This window comes from Malaclemys terrapin, chromosome 3 (assembly GCF_027887155.1).
Source record: "Malaclemys terrapin pileata isolate rMalTer1 chromosome 3, rMalTer1.hap1, whole genome shotgun sequence".
In the NCBI taxonomy this organism is placed as follows: Eukaryota; Metazoa; Chordata; order Testudines; family Emydidae; genus Malaclemys; species Malaclemys terrapin.
This window is the reverse complement of record NC_071507.1, coordinates 22,488,247-22,513,755: the sequence shown is the minus strand read 5'-3', so window position 1 is coordinate 22,513,755 and position 25,509 is coordinate 22,488,247. Positions and strand designations below refer to the sequence as shown.

The window sequence follows — 25,509 nt, the reverse complement described above, 5'->3', positions numbered from 1 at the left end:
TTTACCTGCCTCACTGCTGATGTTCTAAAAATACCTCCATGTCCATACTATTATCCATTCTTCACGTCCAATTGCTCTGTTATGGTAATAGTCAGAAGCACACCATGTAGTAATTACTTACAGCTGACTTAAGAAAAGAATATTCAACTCCCCCACTGTTCCACTAGAAGGTCTTTATGCACTATTAACTCATTCCTGTTTATTAATACTCTACTGGTAATTCTGGCTGTTGCTTTTTAGGTTTGTAATAGGGGGACTATTAAACAGCAATTATTGACCATATGGGTTGGTGAATATTTGTTGTTGGTTTTTTTTATTAATCCTTTTAACTTCTTTTTAAGGAAGCCATATTGCAACATAGTAGAAATGGCATTACATCTGCCTGGGACTAAGAACCTTGGCCATACTTGCCATTTAGAAAATGCAAACTTCATATTTCAGATATATCAGAAGAAGGTGCAGAAATACTGCAGAACAATTTAGAAAACATGAAAGTCCTAAGAGGCAGGTACAGGGAAAACCTTTGTCTTTGTTTTACGGCTCTGGGCATTTTGTTTTTTTATTTTCTCTGCCTTTTATTTTTTTAAGATAAATAGACATCTGAGTTTTTTGCTCATTACATCTGTTCTAGAATTTCCAAATTTTAAACTAATAAAACCCAAGCTAGAAAAAGTGCAAATTATCAAACCTCTGGGTACTAGGCAGCAGCCTTTGTGAATGAGTCTGCCTAGTGAAAGGGTTCAGGAGGGACAAAATTATAGTAATTATGTCTCAAATAGCTGGGCTGGGGCAAGTGGGTCTTTTTTACTGCAGTTCTTGCCTTTGGCCAGTAGCAGCAGTTAGTACCCCTGTAGTTTCCAGCGGTTGCCTCTCTGTTTCTCCTGCTGCTCTTCGCTCCTTCACCTCCCGACTTTCCAGAGTTAGGGAGGCAGCCAGCTGTAGTTCAGTCAACTCTCTCACAGTTGGTGCTTCCCTCTTTTGCTGCCCCCTCAGGATGATGGAGAGGAGGAGCCAGGTGGGTTGGGAAAGGAAGTGGTAACTATAAAGAGGGTGAAGCAGAGGAAGGAGGGAAAGGGGAGCCTTAATGAGGATGGATGACAAGGGATAGGCCTACAGTGAGAGAGTGGAAGGGGGAAGCTTGAGATGAGTAGCAAGAAAGAAAGAAGGGAGATATGCCCATTAGAGGTTCCAGAGAAGAGCGCCCAACATCAAACACATTTGCTGTGGTGGGTGTTTATGGGGAATTTGTGGGCTGTGTAAAGCCCCTACACACCACTTCTGATAAGATGGTGACATTGCAGTTGAGATTGACATTATTTAGAAGTTGAGAGAGGACATGGCAGCAGAAAATGAGGGACAGCATGGAGGAAGAAAGAGCCAGATGCAAAGGGCAAAGTACATCACCAAGCTCCCAATCTTGTAAATTGCTCTATGTGAGTGGATCCCTGTGCCCATGTGGAGCCCCACTGAAGGCAAGAAGGAAAGTCAGATTTTCAAGATGAAATCATTTCAAAGGCAATTTTCTCTATTTTTCACTCACCCTATTTTTTCTCCTAGCAGAACATTTTCTTAGGGCTTGTTTTCACTACTGGGAGATCGACGCTGCTGCAATCGATGCAGCGGGTGTCAATTTAGCAGGCCTAGTGAAGATCGGCAAAATCGATGGCAGAGCGGTCTCTGGTTGACTCTGGTACTCCAGCTCCCCAAGAACAGTAAGGTAAGTCGAGCAGAGAGCGTGTCCCATCGACGCAGCGCAGTGAAGATCCCGGGGTAATTCACATAGCTAGGTAGTGTAACTTAGCTCGACTTTACCCCAGTAGACAAGGCCATGATCTCTTAATACTATAGAGTTTGGTAGAAGTTCTCATACCTGTGTGTGTTTGGCTTGGATTATGATTCTTTGCCATATCATTCTGGTCTTCTGAGCTGATGACCAAAAACAACTCAATTTAGAAAAAAACAGAGGGCATAGTTGTTTCTGATCATCATTACATCATACATTTTCCAGTACTAAAATAACTAGTGTCAAAATAAAAAGTTTAATAGATAAAAAAATCAATTTTGAATCTGTTGTTGTTTCACTGCCAATGAGACACTCTATTGTTTTCCTATTATAAATTTGCATATGTTATTGTTTTATGATTTAAAAATGCTTTTTTTGGTATCTCAGCTAGGTATCATACAGAATGACTTAGAAAATAAATTAGAAAAGCCTGTTAGATATGATGTCAGCTCCAAAACTGCTTCTAACCTAAATTGTAATGTAGATGAGTTAAATTGTCTACATTTATCTGTAGTCTTGTCAAGCTACAGAGATTTTTTAGTGTGATCACATAGATTTCAGGGAAGTGTGGACTTACACAAAGCTATGCTAAAAATAAATACTGGAGATAAAAAATAGAATCTGTCCAGTCTCTATGCTATTAAAGCAGGATAAAGTATTTTATTCAGCCTGGGTCTATGATAGCAGAACAGCAACCTGTTGTTCACATTAAAAATAACAGTTATGCGAAACCTATGCATTCCTTTGTTCTCTGTTGCTGCCTGGATCTACATTGCAAAATCAGTGTGTGGCCTGAATTGTTGTTATGCCAGAAGTATTACCTCCTCAAGCAGTTATTCCTCTGAAGTGGTGTATCTCATCATAACACCAGTGTTCCATAGCATGCATTGCCTGCCTGATGGTTTCTGTGTGCAGTTTAAGGTGCTGTGTTTTGGTCTATAAAACCCTAAGTGGCTTGGACCTGCCTCTCCCCAGGTGAAATCCTGGCCACACTGAAGTCAATGCAAGATTGCTATTGACTTCAGTGGAGGTGTTGGAATTGGAGCTCCCTTGCTGTAGAAAACAGGGATCTAGCAAAAAGGTGAGGGCTTCTTGATTAGGGAACTTGCTCCATTCTGGCTCTGAAATAGCCTGGATTTGTTGGGCTTAGCAGAGTGTTTTAAACTCATCTATTTGGTAGTGCTTTTGGGGAGGGCTGAGGGTATGAGTGTAGTGGTGCATATTTTGCTATTTTATAATAAAATAATATAATAATGGAGATATCCCATCTCCTAGAACTGGAAGGGACCTTGAAAGGTCATCAAGTCCAGCCCCCTGCCTTCACTAGCAGGACCAAGTACTGATTTTGCCCCAGATTCCCAAGTGGCCCCCTCAAGGATTGAACTCACAACCCTGGGTTTAGCAGGCCAAAGCTCAAACCACTGAGCTATCCCTCCCCCCCACTTGAGAGAGTCGCTAGTTAAGTGAAGTGAATGGAGCCTCTGCCATGCTGATGGGTGGTTCTTCCTTCTATAAATGGAAATCTGGAGTGAACTAGCCCATGAGGTGATCTACTGCTTCAGTAAGCCCCAGAGTGCGGGCCACATGCAAAATTTACATTCAGATTGATGTCAGAGCCTATCAAAGAGACTGCCACAGCTGCTGGGCTTAGCTGCTTAATGCCACACCTTGTAGGTTTCTGTTGCGGGGGGTCTTATTCCCAAACCCAAAACAAGATTTTGGTTCATTTCAATTAAATGGTCAGTTCCCTCCTCCCTAATTTAAACCTGGCTCGAAACATTCAAAAGTATTCTTTAAAAGCCACTGGGAAACTATATTTTTGCAAGATAAAATTACAGCAGATAAATGACCGTGTCACTGACATGTTACTTAATCTTAATACACTTTGGTAGATTAGTTGTGTTTAGTATTCTAGGTGAAACTGTAGTGTAGCACCAATCCTTGCACATGCTAAAGGGAAAATGGTGTGCTAGTGATTCAGTCGTTATGCTTGTTGCAGGGAAGAGATTAGAGTAGCGCTTCTTTGTCAGTTCATCTCCTTAACTAATAATATATTATTTATTACAAAGATTTAGTTTCTTAAACCTGTCTTCTTTTTTCTTTTAAAGATATCGCTTACTGTTTGATCTATAGTCTTTAAATATATATAGGTATGTGGGGCTGCAGCACAAGCTACATTTTTTAATGCCATCCAGTTTTATCTAAGTCTGCATTTTATGTTCAAAGGGCTAGTTCAAGCACATCTGGGGTCCCCTGTAGCCCAGTGCATAAGGGGCCTTCCACTTCTGTCATCATTTATTTTTCCCTTCCCCTGTATAACCAGACATAAAGTATTAGTGTGAAATTACAACTCTGGTCTATGTAAAAATGCTGCAGCTCACCTACACTTTTAGTATTGTGCACCCACACACACATACACACACACACACACACACACATACACGACTTCACCCTTACTGGGTCTGCCTACCACATAAGCCGTCTCCCTCACTACCCTCCCCACACACAGCACCCAATCTCCCTCACTCTCAATGCACTCACTGTACAGATTACTGTCTCTGCAGGAGCCAGACCCTTTCACCCTCTTCCCACAGGACTAGGTTTGGAAGAAGAGCAGGAGCAGCCCCCGGAGATCTCCTCCTAGGTCTCCTCCTTGTATCCCAGGGTTTCTTGTCTTCCTCTTGGTCATCTGCAAGGAAAGTGCTCTTCTTTCCTGTACCTGTCCCAGGGAGTGAGGCAAGCTGGGCATTCAGCCAGCTGCCAGGGAAATAGCATTTAGTGCAGGGCCCAGATGTGTTTTTCTCCGTTCTCTTTGGGGCCCAGAGTAAATTCCTCCCTGTCAGCTGGTGACATGCTGGAGCGGGAGAAGACAGAGTGGGGAATTCAGGATATTCAGCAATGCACCCAGACAAGGACTGTGTTTCCTCCTGGCAGGTAGTGGTGGAGGCCCGACTGCAAGACAGAGTGGGTTACTTCTCTCATGTTCCTAGTATGGTGTTTTTGAAGGAGGAGGGAGAACTGGAGGAAGCTGCCACAGTGTGTTCCCAACATGCTATGTCAGGTCCACCAGCCTGTCATAAACTAGCCAATCAGAAAACAGTTTTTAATGCCAGTTATAAAATATAAGTAACCTTTTCATGGCATTTTTGTCTTCTGTATGATTTTGCATATCAGAAGCGATGTGTCCGAAGAAGCAGACAAAATAAGAACATATTTCCATCAGAAGTACAGATCAGAGTGAGTCACAGTGGGTGGAATAGGATGGGAAAGAAGGGAATTGTGTATCCTCTACAACTGCTGCCCTGTATTCTGGGCACCATGTCTGCATATTTGAATCTAGAATGGTATATTCTGTGTATATACACCTCTACCCCGATATAATGCGACCTGATATAACACAAATTCGGATATAAGGGGGTAAAGCAATGCCCCAAGGGGGTCGGGGCTGTGCACTCCAGTGGATCAAAGCAAGTTCGATATAACACGTTTCCACCTATAACACGGTAAGATTTTTTGGCTCCTGAGGACAGCGTTATATCGAGGTAGAGGTGTAAGATTTTTTAACTCTAGATGTACAATGCTTTTTCATACAGTGGCACACTTATAGAGTGAGAGTGAAATAAGCATTGAGTATCTGACCCACAAGGGAAATGGAGGATTTCAGTTTATGTGGCAAAAATGGTGGAAGGAAAAAGGCACATTTTAAAATTGGTCTCCCCATCCTGTGCTAAATATCCAAATGTTCCATAGAATAACTGTAACTCCTAGTGGTATCCTTTAAAAGATAGTCAGTATTGGATCTGTGGGTCTCCTTTAAAGATTTTTGTTTCAACAGATCTACTTCTTTCTCTCATTCCCTTGTTGTTTGACTCTGCCCTTGTCAGTGCTACTGTTCTGACAATCAACAGGGATAGCAGCATGCAACATTAAATCTGCTCATGGGAGAGCAGGCGAGACAGTGTCTTAAAACTGGGACATCTGGTGGTTCTACTGTTAAGCATAAGTGGAGAGCACTAGTTAAAATACTGGTTCAGTACTGTTCAATACTGTTTGGAAATGGCATGACTAAACAGCATTTGGTGGGTAGTAAAATGCAGTTGTAAAAAAAGTCAGTTTTATCACAAAACCACCTTCTCCCTCTTCACCCCCAGAATAACAAACTTTCAAGTAAGAAGTGAGCTCATGAAAACAGCAAAATTAAACTGGATTCCAGTTAGTAAAGGAATGTCAATGCAAGGCAGGGATAAGTTTGCGAGAGCTAGTATTATGTGTGGATTCTTGTATTTGATCATGAATATGTAGGGACATCCTTTCAATAAAAAGAAAGAGTTCTGGTAGGAAAGGTGGATTGTAAAAACAAAACAAAACAAAATCCTCTCTCTCTCTCTCTCTCTCTCTCTCTCATATTGAACAAAAATACTTGATATGCAGTTTGCAATCTTGACAGCAAAACCAGCATGTCTTTGCTCAGTTCCCCTAAATGTTATCTGAGTACATTCCATTAAAAATTAGGTTGTCTCATCACCTGAACTTGAGATAAAAAGTAATAAAGTAAATATATTAAATGAAAATGTAGCAATTAGACCAAAAGTTATGTTGTTTCATGAGTATCAGAACAGACCAATCAGTGAAAGTGCCTTTATATTTAGCTCACTGTAACTGTAAAGGCCTACTACTATGCTTTAATTTGACCAAACCATAGTATAAGGTTTGTTATAAGCACTGCATGACTTTTATTGCCTTGAAGATGAAAGTTCCTTTATAAACTGACATCCAGTTTTTGCAGACCCAATGAAATAGTATTGTACATCACATGTGCAATACGGACAACATATGTAATATTCCTCCAGATTTAACCACTTTTGTGTGTATTAGCCAGAACCTGGGACATGTTTTCATAATTTGTTTAATACACCGCTACCTCGATATGATGCCACCCGATATAACACGAATTTGGATATAACGCGGTAAAGCAGTGCTCCGGGCGGGGGCGGGGCTGCGCACTTCGGTGGATCAAAGCAAGTTCAATATAACGCGGTTTCACCTATAACGCGGTAAGACTTTTTTGGCTCCCAAGAACAGCATTATATCGAGGTAGAGGTGTAGATGCTTAAGTTACTTTAATATGATTGTTTTCTGCTCTCCAAAAGTAGAATTATTTCTTTAATTAGGTCAGCATTAAGAATGGAAGTAGGACCGTATGGTTTCACCATCTTGTCTTTGCAGCAAACATTACCTTAAAAATGTTGTGCAAGGAATTAAGAAGAAACTGCACTGAGAGAAATGTTCAGTGTTTTAGCAGAGCGTAAGTGTTCCACTACTCTACATTACTCTGCAAGTTGCCTATGTCACTCTTAGTCAAGTATTAAACCTCTTTTATTTCACTGAAAGTCTTTTTTAAAACAAATGGCAAGTGTCAAATAGTGTTATCTTTTGAAATCCTGTTGCAGCAGTTCCACTATGAATTACCATGTCCATTCAAGACTTTTTCCGTTTCTTCCACACCTTTTTTCTTCTTCTGTCCTTTCTAGAGCTGAAAGAAACATGCCTGCCTTTAGTTTGCATGCATTTCGATAAACTTTTGCAGTGAGTTTTGTTTTTACAGTTTAGCAACAGCTAACCCCACACAAATGTTCAGGTTTTGAATTACAAAAAAATGGGAAGAATTTGGGCAAAATGAGTTTGGTAGAATTTGTTGCTAACTCAGTGAACTTCATTAGGCTTGTGGTAAAATTCGCCATTTTCATTGATCATTTTGCTGCTTCTAAAAGCCAGAGAGAGCCCCGCCCCCCAAATATTGTCAAAAAACCTTTTTTTCTTTTTTAAGTGATATTGCTCAGAATATACTAGAGATGAAATTGTGTGTGTGTGTGTGTGTGTGTGTTTACCTTTGGGAACTTTTTCTTGGTAAATACATGATCATACAACCAAAACTTGGTTTGTACTATTTCCACTCTAAACCGGCAGTAGTAGAAGGGCATTTCTTTACATCAAACATATAGTTGGAAAGAGAACTGATATCAGCAGAGCTGGTGCTGAGAGTAAGGGCGAAACAAATGCTGGAGGATTAAAGGACTGCTCTGCCCTTCTTCTACAACCCTGTATGGGTGAGGGAACCTGCTGGCTTCCTCCTCTATGGCTCCTGTATGAGGAGCTAACACCTATGGTCCTCTCTTAACAAGAAGTCAGGAGACAGAGCCACAGAGTCAGCCTGATACTGGTGAGTTTAGGGGGTGTGGTGCACATGGGGTTGTGTGAGCAAATAGGGGGAACACCTGAAAATGTCTCTGAGCACAGTAGTTGGGAAAATAAGTTCCTTCAGCTTAGGGCAATAAAGCACAATCTCAGGAACTATTATTTTCCTTAGGGAAATATTGTCCTCAGAGCCAGTCAGTATTTGTATTATATTAACTTTTCATGGGCTGCAGAGATCTCAGTTTTATGTAAACTCTGTACATATGTTGGGACACTAAAGTAAGTTTACAAATACTGCATTTCAAATTACACTAGAATCACTTCCAGGGGACCTGTTTTTTTTTTTTTTTCTAAATAGAAAGATTAGTTTATGTCTTGTGAAATGTATATATATAGTCAGAATTCTTGTGTATCACAGACCATAGAATTTCATCATGAAAGCATGTCTGTATAACTAGGTTTTATACCATGAGCAATTCTCCTCTAGCAGGATAGGAGTGAAGCCAATGGGTTTTATCCTGCAGGAGTAGGGAGGGGACTCTATTTTACAATTGGACGGATCTCTTGGCAGTGCTACAGACAGGGAGAGCTGCAAAAAGCAACTTCCAACTAAGACCAGCTTAACTCATCTCCTAATGGCTCAGTTCCTTTAGATTTGTCAGGTAGAGCTGCAGTTTAGAGATGGCTTAGTCTCAGCTGTATTAACATGGATGATGCACATGCAGAGCCAGATGGTGTCCAGATCTCTGCCCCTCTCTCACTCTCCACATGCAAGGGAATATCAGCAACCTCTCCCTCCCCCCTTGTACTGCTGATCCACTTGCTGCCAGTGCTTGACTGAGCTAGCAAAATGCCCTCTCCTTGTCGCCACATTCACGGTGGTGATCTCTCTTAAGGGAGAACCCCAGGTTCAGACCCAGTCAACAGGATTAGCCAAGGTATATGGACAGAGATGCAGAACTCATGCAAAGGGACAACGCTTCTTCATTGATGGCTTTCTGCCAGGGGCCGAGCCTCAAAATCTCCACAGAATCTTCAGGGTTTTGGATCCAGATACAAGGTTTCTTCACCACTCTTATAACTAATGAATGCATAAGAAACTCCACAAGGGTGGAACCTAACATGGTGTTTGTCTGGCCATTACATATGTATCTACATGGTGGTGTGATTGGACCCTAGAATCTATCAGCTGCAGGCTTATTCCCTTGTCTCCAGGGTCCCCTCCCTGCTCCTGCAGGATAAAGCTCGTTGGCTTTACTCCTGTCCTGCTAGAGGAGAATTGCTCAGACACAATAGTAATGGGCATAGTATAAGAGCCTAGTTATACAGACGCTTTCATGACAAAATTCTATGGCTTGTTATATGCAAAATGTCTGACTAGATGATCTTATGGTCCCTTCTGGGTTTTGGCCTTAAAATCTATGAAATGGTCACTCCATATTTTGCTTATCTCCTCTTGACCCTCACCTGGAGTTCTTCAGATCCCGTCATCTCCCACTGAAAGAACCTTCCAAAACAGTTGCCCCTAGAGACACTGACAAATTCTCCAATGTTAATGTCACCACTGACCGTTACTAACTCTTCCTCTTGCTGTTCTTTAGCTTGCCTGCTTTAAATTGACTCCCCAGCAGAGGAAAGGAGGGCAGAGATTGAAATGTCTCTCAGAGGCCCTCCACTTTGTCCCTCACCAGCCTTACATTTACAACATATAACATAGAAACTCAAACATGCCTGATAGCATTGGAAAATGAACCTCGCAACATAGCCCCCATCACTTTGTTGGGCAAAACAGGCATAGTCTCCCAGAATAACTGTCGGATCTTACACCCGGACCCAGCATGGTTATATCTGACAGCCTAGATGCTGGCTGGCTGACTGACCAATATCCACCAAAAGAAGCTATTGAGCGAAATTCAGAATATTTTGCTCCAAAGTAGGAAAGCTTCAACTAGAATGACTTGTAAAGCGAAGTGGAAGAGGTTTTATATTTGAACACGTCAGCACCAGCTGCCTCCTTTGACAGCACCGATTTTAGCAGTATTGGACTTTCTACTAACTCTGAAACAACCTGGAGTTTCTATTAGTTCTGTAATGGTACATCTAACAGTGATATCTGCACATCACCCTCCTGTCCAGGGCCACACTGTATTTTCTCACTCTAGATTGCTTAAGGGCCTTATTCATGTTTTTTCTCCAGTTTGGAAGCCCCCTGCTGAATTCACAGAGTTAATGGGTGTTTGCTTTGAGCCCTTAGTAACCTGTTCCTTATACCACATGTCAATAAAGGCTGCTTTTTAGTATCCATTATGTTAGCTCGATAGCTACGGTAGATTCAGGCCCTCATGGTGGTCCCCCTTACAAAGTGTTTCATAAGGATGGGGTTACTATCAGGGCCACATCTCAAATTCCTGCCCAGCATTGATTCAGAGTTCCAAATGAATCCATTTATTCATCTTACAGTTTTATTCTTCAAACTTTGCTCAGTCCAAGGGGAAAATAAACTTCATACACTTGATGTATTAAGGCAGGGCATTGTCATATTACCTTAAGAGAATAAAACCATTCTGGTACACACCTAGACTGTTTGTGGTCTGTGCTGATCAGGTTAAGGGTCAGACAATTTCCTCACAGAGATTATCAAATGTGGCCGCCAACAATATGATAATATGCTACGAGCTAATGAGGCTAACCACCTTAGAGCACATTGCACTAGAGCCCAGGCAACCTTTGCTGTTTGTTTGGAGAATGTCCCTATTTCTGAAATTTGTAAAGCAGTGATTTGGAGCTCAGTCCACACATTTACAAGACACTTTTCCTTAGTAGAGGATTCCAGGCTGGATGTCCATTTTGGTAGGGTTGTCCTGCAGTCATTTTTTAATTAGGACTAAGTATTCAGTTCCAAGCAAACAGAAAACTTTTTTGTTTGCATTGTTGTTCTAGCCTTGTTGTTCCCATGATATGCGAGAGACAAGGTGGGTGGGGCAATATCTGTTACTGGAACAACTTCTGTCGGTGGAAGAGACAAGATTTCAAGCTTCACAGAGCTCTTCTTCAGGTCCGGAAAGGGTAATCAGAGTGTCACAGCTAAATACAAGGTGGGACAGATTGTTAAACCTAAGGGATTAACACATGATGCAAGAAACCACTTAAAATGAAGAGGGCAATTAACACTTCTGCAGTCTGAGGACAAAGGACAAATTGTTGTAATGAGCTATACAACCAGTTTATCTGTTGAGACCTGTTTCAGAGGGGTAGCCCTGTTAGTCTGTATCAGCAAAAACAACAAGGAAGTGGGCTGTAGTCCACGAAAGTTTATGCTCTAATAAATTTGTTAGTCTCTAAGGTGCCACAAGTACTCCTGTTCTTCTTTTTGCGGATACAGACTAACTCGGCTGTTACTCTGAAAGGAGTCCTTGTGGCACTTTAGAGACTAACAAATGTATTTGGGCATAAAATGTCATGGGATTATAGCCCCCGAAATCTTATGCCCAAATAAATTTGTTAGTCTCTAAGGTGCCACAAGGACTCCTCGTTGTTTCTGTTGAGACCATGATTTTTAGTGTGTAACCTGGTTATGAATTTAATTTTCCAGGCTCATCTTTTGGAGGTGTTGTAAAGGTTTCCTTTGAGAATGAGGACTGATAGGTCAACTATGGAATTATCATTTCTTAAAAGTGTTCACTCATGTGACAATGAGCTGCCTGTCTTCCACTACTGCGGTGTTCTACTCCTCTGGGATTCTGAAGCAACTGAGAGACAGTTGAGGCTGCTCCACTCTTTATGCCTTCGGGTCGGGACAGGGAGTGAAGATATCTGGTATCCATACAAAATCAAAATAATGCTGGCCAAAATAATTTGATGATAATCTGATCTTGCATACATGGGGTGCTTGAGAATCAGGAGTGGAATCCATGTGGACATCACAGCTCTGAGAACTACAGTTACTGTAAGGTAAATATCCATTCTTTATTGTTATTTCTTTTATCCCCTTTTTTGCCTCACAAAAGGTAATTAGGCCATAAACAGAGATCTGACAACTAATTTTATTTGCAGCAAAATTAATACATAAGCAAACAGATAATTTTAGTGGAGCAAAATTAAAATATATATATTTTAATGATGTTTTAAACACACCAAATCTCATTTCTCTCCTCCCCCTATAACTCCGTAGACTTTTCTACTTCAGTATGCATAGAAATATTTGCTAATTTTAGTAAACAAATGTTCTCTTATTGATTATTCCCGAATGTTCAGCAGGCCCTACTGGTCTCAATCCATGGTACAAAGTTGCTTTTTATTTCTTTCTTCTGTTCTCTGGCTCCCTTCAGAGAGGGAATAATCTGAGGGAAAAGACATTACCTTTCCTACAGCTAAATTTTCATTGACATTAATAGGAGTCAGGTGGCCAAATCCCTGCACACAGCTTTGAAAATTTAAGGTTTAGTGTTTTTTCTGGGCAGATTCTTACATTGCCAGAGTTCTGAATCATCTGAAAAGATATTAAATATGTAACTATACAATGTCAGCAGTGCCTAGAGAGTTTATCTCCAAAATTATCACCTGCCTTCAAAAAAACTATAACCCTAAAGTATTGATTGGTTAAAAGGTAGCTGATAAAGATTAAGCCAGCAACCCTGGCAGATTACTCTAATCAAATGAAAAGAATATTAACAGGGCTAGTCACTGTTCTGATAATGTTTTGTTTGAAATTCAGAGACCTTGTCTAAAGTTGTGTTTCATTCTTTTTGAATATTTTTGCTAGACATTAAAATAAATTGCAGGAAAGAGAGAGAAAAATATCGGAATATAAAACACATTTTAGGGAATGAATTTAGGAAGTTTCCATTTGTAGTAAAATGTGCATGGTACAGTATGGTAAACAGTTGGAACTTTTCAGAATCTTTATACAGTATGCGCAGTAGTCAGCCATTAGGGCCCTGATTCAACAATGCATATAAGTGCATGCATAACATTGAACATGTGAGTAATCCCATGCAAGTCGATGGAACTACTCGTGTGCTTAAAGTTACATGTGCATTTAAGTGTTTTGCTGAATTAGAGTCCAGGGTGGCACAAAACCCAACATTTTCATTTGCAGGAGGCTCATTTTAAATATTTTTTTTCTGTTTTTGGAAGGTCACAGCTTCAGAAAATGTGTTTGAAAAAAGCTAAAAACTCAAAGCAAAAGGCATGTGAAATCAGATTGTTTTACCTGATTGGGGTCAAACCCATTACAGTTTGGATAATTTCTTATCTGCTTATGTGGCCTTCATCACCAGAGTCCAAGTGCCTCACCAACAGTAATGAATTTATCTTCACAATGCCCCTACGAGGTAGGGAAGTATTAATATCCACATTTTGTACAGAGAGAGGAGGGAAGCACAAAAGGATTAAGGGTCAGAGTCTGATACCCTGGGCCTGGCTGGGTAACACCTTACTCCATGAGTATTCCTGTTGACTTCAGTTCGATGACTCTTGGAGTAAAACATACCACCCGATACGAGAAAGGGTATCAGAACTAACTCTAGACGGCTTGATCAAGGTCACAGAAGAAGTGTGTGACAGAGCTGTTAATTGAACCATTGGATCTCTTAAATCCAGTCCATGGCCTCAACCATAAGTCTATCCTTCCACTCAAAGCTACAACTAAAGCCTCAACTTTGCCCTAGTTTGCTCAAAAACTGGCCGAGCCTTGTTTGAAACTCCAACCAGGTTTGCTGGTTTTGACTTTGTCAGCAACATTTTGCACAGCTCTGAAGGCCATCAACCTTATACAATATTCTGTAGAGTGAGATATTGTGAAATATCACTTGGAAAAGAACAACACTTGTGCCTGGGTCTCCAGTGTGTAACAGATAGTTTCATCCAGCCAAAGGCTGAGTTGTGGTTTATTCTATTTAGAGAATTTTCTGTTGAATTCCAGGATTGAGCTAATACACCATGTCCTAAGATATTGAAATCAGAGAGAGAGAGAGAGAGAGAGAGAGAGAGAGAGAGAGAGAGAGAGAGAGACTAGTACAGGATAATGGATTCATTTTCATCAGTCATGGAGGATATTATTAAATTACTAACTCTTATTGAAACAATGTGTCTTCCATTAATAATATCACTGCAACTTCATAACCTTTCCTACTTAGGAAGTCTGAAGTGGCTTGTAAAAGGCGAAGAAAAGGTTTTGGAATTGAAACTAATTGCCATGTAGTTGGTTTGTTTTTGTTTTGTTTTTTAATTGCACCGAATTTTAAGGCACAGTGTATAAATGCGGGTTTAAAAGTTTTTATCAGCGCTGTAGACAAATTTGGAATTAAAATCAAGAACAATCTGAAATGTTGGGTTGCTCCACTTTTAAAAATAAGTTCCCTTCTCATTTGCAATTAAAATGTTTGGAATTTGCATAAAATGTGTGAAATTAGAGATAATTGAAATACAGTAGCTATAAATGTGTCTGCGCCATTTGAAAAATAAATAAAATGTCCACTAAAAGGGTGCTAAAGCCATACCCCCATCTCTCGTTTCTCACATTTGGCTCTCTGGTATTTTTCACACTTTTATAGCTAATTTTTATTGCAAAACAATATGTTACATTTGTAGCAGTTGTGGGAATGCAGAATAGCCCCTGGCAGCTTTGTAAAAAATGGAATGTTAGGAACACATTTAGAAGAATACAGTTTTCAATTTCATCCACAGCACTGGTGTCATGGAATCACATTAAGTGTGAGAAAGAAAGAAAGAAAGAAAGAAAGAAAGAAAGAAAGAAAGAAAGAAAGAAAGAAAGAAAGAAAGAAAGAAAGAAGTGCAAATGTTATGGAAAATACTTTAAATAAATGTTCCATCCTCATTTTATTCCCTTTCTAATATTTTTGATGAGATCCACCCAAATGCCCCCCGAGGGACTGCAGTAAAAGCCAGAACCCAGGTCAGAGCTGTTAAAAGCCCATGTTTAAAGTGCCACAGCTAAGAGTTAATCCTGGAAAACTTGTTTCTATTATATGGCATAAATAAAGGGTACCCCACTGGAGAATGCTACAGCACCTCTGTTTGGATGGGAGAGAGAAATCTCTGCTGAAGAACAAATTCTGCTGGTAACGCGGATTCGGCGGCATGCCTGCGGGAGGTCCGCCGGTGCTGCGCCATTGGTGTACCCGCCGCCAAATTGCCGCCGAAGCCGCGGGACCAACAGACCTCCCACAGGCACGCCGCCGGAAGCTGCCTGCCTGCTGCCCTCACAGCGACCAGCAGGCCACCCCCTGCGATTTTCTGCCCCAGGCACATGCTTGCTGCGCTGGTGCCTGAGCTGCCCCTGCTGAGCACCAGGGCATGAATGCCACAGCTATATTTTGCGTAACTCAAAGCACTGTCTCCAACGTGTACCTCAGTGGAAAGATTTTTCCTTTTCATTCTGTAGCCCAAGGCTATTTGGATCTTTTACCATCTCCAAACTGATGGCTATTTTAGCAGCTAATATAAACGTATCTTCAGTCAGACAACAGGGTGTGCTGCACATGGTGCATTCTCCCTAAGCGGCACCATCTCCTTCATATACTCCGAGTTCTGCTGGCCCAGCACGTTAACATTCATCTTTGTTGCCAGATCTTTGTTTTCTTGGCTGCAGAGCAAAATGCTTCTGATGTGCAAACAAGTTCGCGCAAGGGACTGTATCTTTCACAGATAGAACTGGAAATAAGGACCTCTATCATATTGCCAAATTACACTTTATTAGCATTTGCACTAGTGAATGCCTAACACTGGAATGTGTATGACTATCTTACCGTATATATGAATCATGCAGATATTAAAAAAAAAAAAACAGGAGTACTTGTGGCACCTTAGAGATTAACAAATTTATTAGAGCATAAGCTTTCGTGGGCTACAGCCCACTTCTGCATCCGAAATGGTCTGTAGCCCACAAAAGCTTATGTTCTAATAAATTTGTTAGTCTCTAAGGTGCCACAAGTACTCCTGTTCTTTTTGCGGATACAGACTAACACGGCTGCTACTCTGAAAGCAGATATTTCTGTAACTCCAATCTTGGAACTCAAAAAATGTCATTCATTTAATGCCTCGTGCCTCTTTTTTAGTGAAGCTATACTCTGATGTCCTGTCATTTTTGATGCTGTGAGGTGTTTCTGTTACTGGGGAACACCAAATCGTTGCTTTGGTGTAGAAATGGGCAGCTATTCAAATACTCTGCATCTAAGAAAAATAACAACAACAACAACAACAAAACCAAACACAAAAAACACCACTGCATTTTGATGTAATTCCATACAGTACTGAATCAGGACACCTGGTTGAAGGTTGCTGCACCAATCTGTCAGTATTCCCAATCCTAGAATATCATTTCTGGAAACAGTGTTTTCTGGAGGTGTTACTTGTGGAAGAAAATCATGCCAAAGAAAAAGCGTTCCCATGCAGGTACTGTACTATAGGTAAAGGAAAGAGTTATTTTAACACCTGGGCGTCCTTTAGCTGTCTACCTATTATCTGATACAATCAGGCACAGGAACCTTGTGACACTCACAATTTGGAATTTAAATGATTTTATATATATAAATAAGATGAATGTGCTCAGAGCTCTTTTATCTCAACCCTACATCCCAGTAGCAGAGATGTTGATGTGCACTGGTCTGAATCGGGAACTTCACAACAAACCTTCCATGGTTCCTGCCTTTCGAAATAAGGCTTACTAGGGCGCGGCAGACTTTCAGCATGTTTTGTACAGCCCTGAAAATTTAAGAGCTAGATTGTACTGTCCTCAACTCACGGCAATGACTTAAAATCCACAAAGTCATCCTGCCCCATGAGGGACTGTGTTTCAGGCCGACACAATCGCTCTGGGGCCATTTTTTGTGCATGGGGCAAAACAAGGATGGGACCATGGTCACACACCCTCTTTGCCCCTCTACATCCTTTTTTAGTGTTCTCCTTAAAGGGGAGCAGAAGTGAGTAGTCCTAGTACTGTTCAGGTTGCACAACTATGACACTGTGTAAATAATAATAGCCAGCTGCCATTATATAATAACTGCTTTGGTAGGTGGGACAGAATGAGACGAGGGGGTGAAAGCCGGTGCTGAAATATTCAGTGGTTGATTAGATCAAACTCTGAAGAGACCAGTGCAGACGATAATCCTGCATTTAGTGTAGGGGGATTCATCAAGCAATCACCGTGTTCCTTTCCAACCCTATCATCTCTGAGTCAAGGTACAGGAATGCACAGGCAGTGCAGAAAGCTGAAACAGAGAACCCCAACACAGAGCTCTTCCACTGATTTCTGTGATGGTCTCCTCTCCCTCATCCATTTAATTTCTGCTCAATTTAATGTCCCACAGGGGCCAGAAGTCTGAGTGATCAAGTATAGAAACTGTCTCTCTTTCATAGATAGAAGACTAGGCTAGTCTAAACTTACTGACTGACATGCAAAATTGATCATTTCAAGAGCCTTTTGTATCACACAAAACTTCAAGCTGAGAACCCAAGGCATTTCCTTTCATCAACCTGGTTCTAATTTGATCAAAGCACTAAAATAATTCAACCCACCTTATTTCTTGTCCAGCTCTTTTACACTTTACAGCATATTATATATCCATCTCCTCTCCCTGAATTTTAAGAAGCAACTAGTTATATAATTGGATCAACAGTTGCCAATCACTCCAGCGTAACATTACATTTTTACTGACAGCCTCTAATTTTGAAGTTATTTTTTACTATGAATGTGAATATATTATCCTTGTATATACATTAAGACAATTAGAGGATCCCCTTAAGGAAAATAAGGGTTCAAATAGCACCAGCAGTATAGGTAAACCAACAGAACTGAAGGTTCACCCTTGTTGCAACCAGATGGCATGCTAGCAGAAGGAAGGCTTGGAGTACTATCAGTGTGGTGCTTCTATTAGTCCTACCAGAAAATCAGAATATTACTGCAGTAATGAAGCTGACCATATTTATGTGCTCATGCACAGTAGACACCAAATTTATTTTCTGGCCCCAAATCCTAATGGCTCAAATGAGAATTTTGTAACAAAACAAAACAAAAATTCTGCCTCAGAGCAACTCATTGTGGATACTGCATGTGCGATACACTATGCTACTTCATTATGCAATTATAATTTACATGTGTAACAACAGCAGGCACTATTTCATTTCAATAATTTATACAATTATATAGGATTGTTAAAAATGCAAATAATATTTTTCTCCCCTATGCTTGAGACGTAACAATGTTCTTTGAAAGACCTTGAATTTTGTCTGAGTAGCATCTCCATAAATAAAACTGAGTGACAACCTTTTAGAAAACGCCATGTTTTATACCATTAATTCACAGATAAGCATTGTTAGTCAAATAAGCATTTAAATCCCAATAGCCTGAATATTTCAATACCTAGCAGCAAACAAATAAATAGAATATGCACAATGGCAAGCAAATTATAGAAAATATTCCATAGAGTTGACATTTGAACTCATCACCTCTTAGGTAAAGGTGAACAACTATTAATATAATTTCATTATTTCTAGGACCATTTTTTTGTTTGCATGCCATTCATTCCCCAATGTATTATCTTGAAAGAATTAAATCAGTAAAATGTAGCTTAAGCAATAATAATATAAAGAGAAAACAATACGTTTTCTTTTGTTTATTGACCACTCCAAGCGCACGCATTGGTGGCACATACCTGTTTGCTTGACTATGTAATATAAAAAATAAACCAGTTTATCCTGAGCATTCTCATTCTTTGGCCTACTGGAAAAGCACAGGAGCAAAATATAGCTCCGAACCGTTGACTGTAATTAAAATGTTTTAACAATTTGCAGAATAAGTGAGAAAATTCAGCTGAAGGGACTTCTGAATTCAGATATGTGTGTTTGTTTTTAAGTAATCATGGATTATTTTTAGTAGTAGTAGTAGTAGTACTATTTTATTTATTCCATTCAACCTGTATTTATTTAAATAACAAATCAGGATAGGTGCCTGGCACTTCAGACAAGTGCTTGTTATACACAAGCTGATAAAATGAAGTAACTGGGTTTATCACTTTTGAAGCCTGTTTTACAGTACCACGTTTTTTTCTTTGGCAATTCATGCTGTTTTTTTTTTAAGTAATGCGATAAAACCACTTCAACATCCTCCTGTATAAAATTGATTGTTGATGAGACACATGGTCATCTTCATCTGCTGCTGTGTCCCTTTCTTTAAAACAAAACAAAACAAAACAAAAAATGAACAAAACCACAAGCAGTATGTGCAGATTGAATTTAGGATATTCTCCATGGGGGAGAAAAAAATCCATATAATCTACAAGAAAAATCCCCCCCCCTCGCAACCCCCTAAAGATGAGAGCAATATTAAAATTCACATTTTCATATCCACTACAGATTAATGTGGTTCAAGATAGATACTTAGTTCTCTGTTCGTTTCCCATGCACCTTCACAGTGAAGTTGATAGAAATTACTACAGCGGAATGCTTAAAGCAGATGTTATCCCATTAATTAGCTCTGGACCTGAGTAGGCTCAAGACTTTCCCATTTTCAGGCCGATAGGAATTGGTCCCAGTGAGCGTGCTCCATATCCACATTTAGTATCATCTCATAAACAGCAGTGAAAACACAGCAGGCCCTTGATGAAGATACATTAGCTTATTTCTAATTTAAAGTTATGTTGCTTAACCTTAATGTAATTGGTCACTGGTGACCAACTGTTTGTATAGTGAGTTGATGACCAAAGAGATGTAATAAATTATAAAACTCACTGCTTAAATGGAGGGAATGACTGTTCTGTTAAAAGCCTTGTGTGTAATAATGGTAAAATAATTGCACCTCAAACAGAATAGCTGTGAATCTGTTAATACTAACAAAGTCTTTCTCCGGGAGGTTAGTTTCATCCCTTTTTAAAGCAAGTATATGAAACACTTACATCTTTTTTTTTCCCTTTCTCCCAGTGTAATCTCTTACATTGGCTGAAGAGTAAACTTTAAAAACCCAGGCTAACATTGATTAAAAATAAATTGGTAAATCAAGATAGGCTCTTATTTGGGGGTTGTGTGGATTAAAATAATCAACCAATTTCTGTGGTTAAAAGGAAACAAAATAAATTTGCACAAATCATTATATTCTGTATATCTATTAAGACCCACTGCTAGATATGTTTTAGAGAAGGGTTGATTAGCTGGTAGAATAACCAGGATAATAATCAACTATGGAGGTAAGTAATTGACACAACTTTAATGTTTAATAATGAATAGCATGCCAGGGGCAAAATAAAGGAAAATTTTCTCCTTTCTGAGAACCAATTCAGACCTAAAATTTCATAGGCCAAATATAGCAATTACTTGAAATTCCTGAACTGCTTCTCTAGTATTATAGCAAAACTAACAAGTCTAGTTAAAAGGAAAGCACACAAGTGGCTATATTAAATCAATTGGTTTCTATATGTTGCAATTTAATTTCAAACCTTGTCCCTGTTGAAGACTTAAGGGTTGATTTTAAAAATGTAGAAATGTAATGAACACACACTCTTCTGTGTCTTTTTGTAAAAAAAACCTAGATTGTACTATCTAACTGTTAATTAAATCAAGAAGAATAAGTTTATGATTTGCTTGTCTCAGAAGTGATTCTTCCTCTCTAAATATTTGCATTTAAAATTTGGGTGGCCTCCAAAAGCCCTAACTTTGCAGGAAAGGGAACAGTTTCTTTATTCTTTTTATTCTCACATTTTGTTTCTAACAAGGACCTCCCAATAATTTAAACTATTTAATGTACCTCAAAGATCATTATTTCCCCCTGATCCCTCAGAGAAATATAGGAGCATTTCTATTTACTGCTAACATTAGATTTACCTTTGAAGACTGGTTTACAAAATGGAGACATTAGCATGTGAAAGTTATTATTTTTTATACCACTGGGAATGCTAAGTTTTTGTGTTTGGTATATTAGTGTAAATATTGCCAGGTTTGTTATGGAAACTTGAAAAGCAGAGGCATGAAGGTATTTTGGTTTTAAAAACACATGTTTCTTTACCAGATAAAATATAAATACTATTTTGAGGATTGTCTTGAATTTATATTTAAAAGCAAAATAACAAAACCATGAATAAAAAATGCCCCTTTGAATTCTTAACAAACTAACAGAACTGCTCCACCAATGGAGAAGCAGGTGGGGTAATGCATCACAATTCATATAATTGCGGCTGTAAAGAAAGATGAGAGATATGTGCACTGTTTGTGTCACAGCAGTTGTGATCTGTGAAAATAACTTCTGAACAGCCTTTCTTAATAGTAAAAATGACTCTGTTGCTGTTCCAACTAAAAATCAATACAGCTCACAATTTTAATAAGGAACATGAATCTGGAAATGTGTTTAGTATCAGGTTATATAAACACACCCTAATGAGATACTATAAAATCCATCACATTAAAGGCTGGTTTCCTACAAGGTATATTAGCTTAAAAATAGTCAATATATTAGGTCAGTATACAACACTACCCATAATAAAGCAGGTCTGTCAAGATAAGATGCATGTTTTGCCCCTTAAAACTGTTATGTTTTGCACATTTTATAAGGTTCTTTGAATACATGAATAAGATAAGTTATTCCCATCCCTTTCTTAAGCAATCTCAGAAATGGCTGTGACCTGAAATTGGAAATCTTGTAAACACCCATCCGAAGAAAATGTGTGCAGTTCTGTCTTAAAGAGACGGTACATGTTTAATTATCCTAACTTCTTCTAGGAGAATACTATTAACATGCACATTAGCATCATCTCATTGGTTCCTCCTGCTGCTCCACCTTAGGGGCAGCAATAGGAGCTAATCTTATAGCTCCCATGCGCATAATAATGAAATTTTGTCTTGTCTCGAAGGCAGTGTTCTTTGGTCTAAAGTACAGCAGGAAACATTTCTTTTTTTAGAAAATTCCTGACCAACTCATTTAAAAAGATTTTAAAAATTAACGTTCTCCCTATGAGAATACCAGTGATTGCAAAATACATTGCTTTGACTTGTGAATGAAACATTAAGAAACTGTGCCAATAAATGTGCTCCATATTCTTATAGACATATACAATATAATATAGATGTTTGTGTATTTAGCTTTTTGTAAAACTGAGAGCAGTGGGTTTTGTTTTTTACAGTGTCTGTATAGGGTATTCTCAAAGAAATACCCTATACAACAACAAGATATAATTTTAATATAAAATATCTTTGTTTTTTGCGTACAATATTCCACAAGCTATAATAGGGAAAGAACGAAAAAAAAACATACAAGCAAAAAAATACATGTGAATCCAAGGCTACTGAATTAAGGGAGGTTGTACCAACATTTCCCCCACTGTACATTATTTGTATTCAAGGTTTTTGAAATGACATTGTAATCTGATGATGCACCAGCCTATTATATTGTCTAGCAGGACAAATATCCTTGCGTTTTCTCTGTAGAACTAACACAATTTTTCCATGTCAGAGGTGCATAATATCCTGGCGGTCATAAGGAATGATGCTATTAATCCTCTTGGGCAATCTCCAGGTCTGATTATTAGGGAAATAAATTTGCATGCTGCATATGAGCTAGGTGAATCACCGAGAGCACAAATTATATTTCCTGACAGCAAGTTAGAGAATGGAGCCACATCGCTTTTTTATCTTTTTTTTCCCCTCTGAAAGCTATAGAATTGCAATTCATTACATGAGATTGGTTAGAATTCAAGTCTCTTTTTAAGTTGATATTAAGTTGAGTCTGTTATCTCTGTGAAGGCTAGTGGGTTCCCCTGAGTATCCACCTAATCACTACTTAAAAAAATCGAAACGTATAGTTAGTGTCATGATTTAGGTACCAGAGCTACTTTATTTATCAGCACAGAGTGAGATAATTTCAATTTGAGGCTCTGTAGCCCTCATGAATTTAACTGTCTTGAAAGCTTCCCCCTCCCCTCCTTCCTTTTTTTTTTTTCCATATTGTAATAATGGTTACTCTGGACACCTCTATTGCTGTGTTCCCAATGCATCTTACAGGATTGGTTGGGGGGTTTTTTTGTTTTGTTTTGGGTTTTTTTGTATTGTTGCAGACCTGATTTTTAACATGTTTAGGTAAAACATCACTCGCCTTTCAGTTAAGAAATTTGGCTGCATTTGCTATGCCAGAAGCACAGCCAGGCATGTCTGCCTTCAATATCGGTGATGAATGTATTTTTATTATTTCCACCATTTGGCATCTGAGAAACCTTTTTGCATTATTAAATCAGAACAGGGAGAATGATAGCAAATAAGAGGAGAATAAATGGCTTTATGTCCTAATGTATTAATTAAGCAGACATTTATTATAATCATGGTTTTATAGACATGTGGTAAAAATGTGTGATTTATCAGTGATATATTTACTGAGTTCTGCATATGGTAACATTCATGAGCTAATTTGGAGATTTCCACTTTTAACAGATTTCACTTTGAAATCCTACTCATTGGTGCTGTCCTGTACGTGCAGACAACAAGCATAACCAAGCCTTAGTGTGGTGAGTAACAATATAGCTGTAACCAGCATGGAGGCAAGAGAGGAATGTCTCGATTAAAGGTAAAATGTTCTATAAACCCATATAGATCAGATACAGCAGACTTGAATTGACTTTTGTGGGGATTCTGAAATGTCTTGTGTTACCTCAGTGGAGATGAGAAAAGGTTGAAGACATAGAAAATGTCTAAACTGGTAAGAATAGGAAGCATGACTGAAACAAAAAGAGACAGGTAGTATATCTGACAATGCCAAATCTAAAATGTTCTTAATCATTTACTTATTCACGGGTTACAGGCAGCAATACTGAGAGCAAAGGAGATACGTCTCAGACTTGAGGTTTCATATGCATTGTCAAATATATAGCAAAGGGGAAGGACTTTTAATAATCGTATGTAAAATCTGCTAAAGATTTGTCTATTATTGCATCAGTTTAGTTTCTTTGTTTCCTGATCAGGTCTGGTGTCATTTCTTTTTAGGACAGAGGTGGGTTTTTTTGCATTTGGACTGTGATCATGCATAGGCAGGAAGTATTACACACGTTTACAAAAAGGAGATCGTATTTGAAGAACATTTAAAGAATGTCCACAGGGGAGGGACTTGCCTGCTCATAGTGTTATTTCCTATTCCTGAAGAGAAACATTGCAATCAGATAGCAGTGCAAGTAACCTTAATTTCTGGCTTGCACAAGGCATTGCTATTGGTAACACAGGGTGTTCATAGCTGTCCTGAAATAGGAAAGGGTTATAAGATGGGGAAGCTAAGAGAGATACTGCCACAGTTGAGATCAGAAGAGGGACTCAAGTTTCAGCCCACTACCCTATAAATGAGGAGGACCAGCTGAGGCAAAGCATTCTCTGTAAGGAGTTCAAGCTTCTGGAACACACTTCCCTGCGTTGGTCAATCAGAGCCCAAATTGGTTAATCTTCCAGTCACGATGGAAAGCCCATCTTTTCTTTCTGTTTTCTCAGGCTGTTGAAGAGGGAGCACAGTGGGGACTAGGTGGTTATATCCATGGACAGTCCTTCTGGGGATAGGAACCCAGAGCATAGGCTGAGCACCTACAGCTATGGTTAATATAAATTTGAATAAATAAAATAAAAGCAGCTGGCATTTTTATAAAAAAAAAACATAAAATATTTATTTCTTACTACAGACTGGCCATTTCTCCACAGGAGTAAAGGACAAATGATGTGTACACACCTATTAGCAAAACAGAACATGACTGAAACTCCTGAGGGCAGGAACCAAACGTCAGATAGTGAAGCTTTGCTTCAAAACTTTACACTCTACGTTCTCAGGGTAACTGATCAAAAATGCAATGAAAACACTGTCCTGGAAATATGGGAGAGCAAATCTAGATGAGAATTGAGAACCAGATGAGAAAGCAAAACTAGAATAAAGTGTAAAGAACAGAAATGTCTTCAACTGAAAAGGTTAAAAATAATTATTTCTCTGAAAAATATATGGTGAGGGGGTTGTTTTTCATTTTTTTCAGATTTCCCCTGTCTGTTAAATGTCTAGCTCTCTCTGTAGTCTTAATCCTTGTAACTAGTGGGGACTCAGCAAATGCACAAGGGAAGCCTGCTTAAATCAATTGTTTCTGTGTGTTCTGTGTTATTACACAGAATGTTATTACACCACAATGTATGTCAATGCATCGGGATTTAGTGGTGCAGATTCCAGTGCTGTAATGACTGAAACCCCACAAAAATCAGAGTGTTGTGCCAATCAGAGCTTTTAGCTTCATTATGGAGAGCTTTTCCTGAAGGTTCATAAGCTTTATGCAAATTTGTATAATACAAAGCGTGTACAGTGCTGATCCCAGGAGGGCTATTCCTCACCTCTTACTGACATGACCAACCTTTTTAACTAGTGGAATTCTAACTGGAAATTAGCTGCTTGCGTTAAGGAAAATAACTAAAATATCTGAACTCCAGTGTGTTCCATTAAACTTTTAGTAGTTAGTATGCAGTTGCTAATATTGATTTTGTTTTTAGCAGAATGAAGCCTGTGTTGTGAGTATTGGAAATAT

At 39.1% G+C, this 25,509-nt stretch overlaps 1 long non-coding RNA gene across 3 annotated transcripts in view; it reads left to right on the top strand.

Annotated features, from left to right (window-relative positions):
• Nucleotides 1-1,615: 1,615 nt before the first annotated feature.
• Nucleotides 1,616-25,509, top strand: part of LOC128833445 (uncharacterized) — a 109,156-nt gene continuing 85,262 nt past the window's right edge. The window contains exons 1-3 of one of the 3 annotated variants that reach the window (XR_008444237.1): nt 1,616-1,717; nt 11,571-11,929; nt 23,405-23,478. This is a non-coding gene — a long non-coding RNA (uncharacterized LOC128833445). Of the gene's footprint in view, nt 1,718-11,570; nt 11,930-23,404; nt 23,538-25,509 lie in introns of those variants that run through there. The other 2 variants (XR_008444236.1, XR_008444238.1) reach the window with 2 other exon arrangements.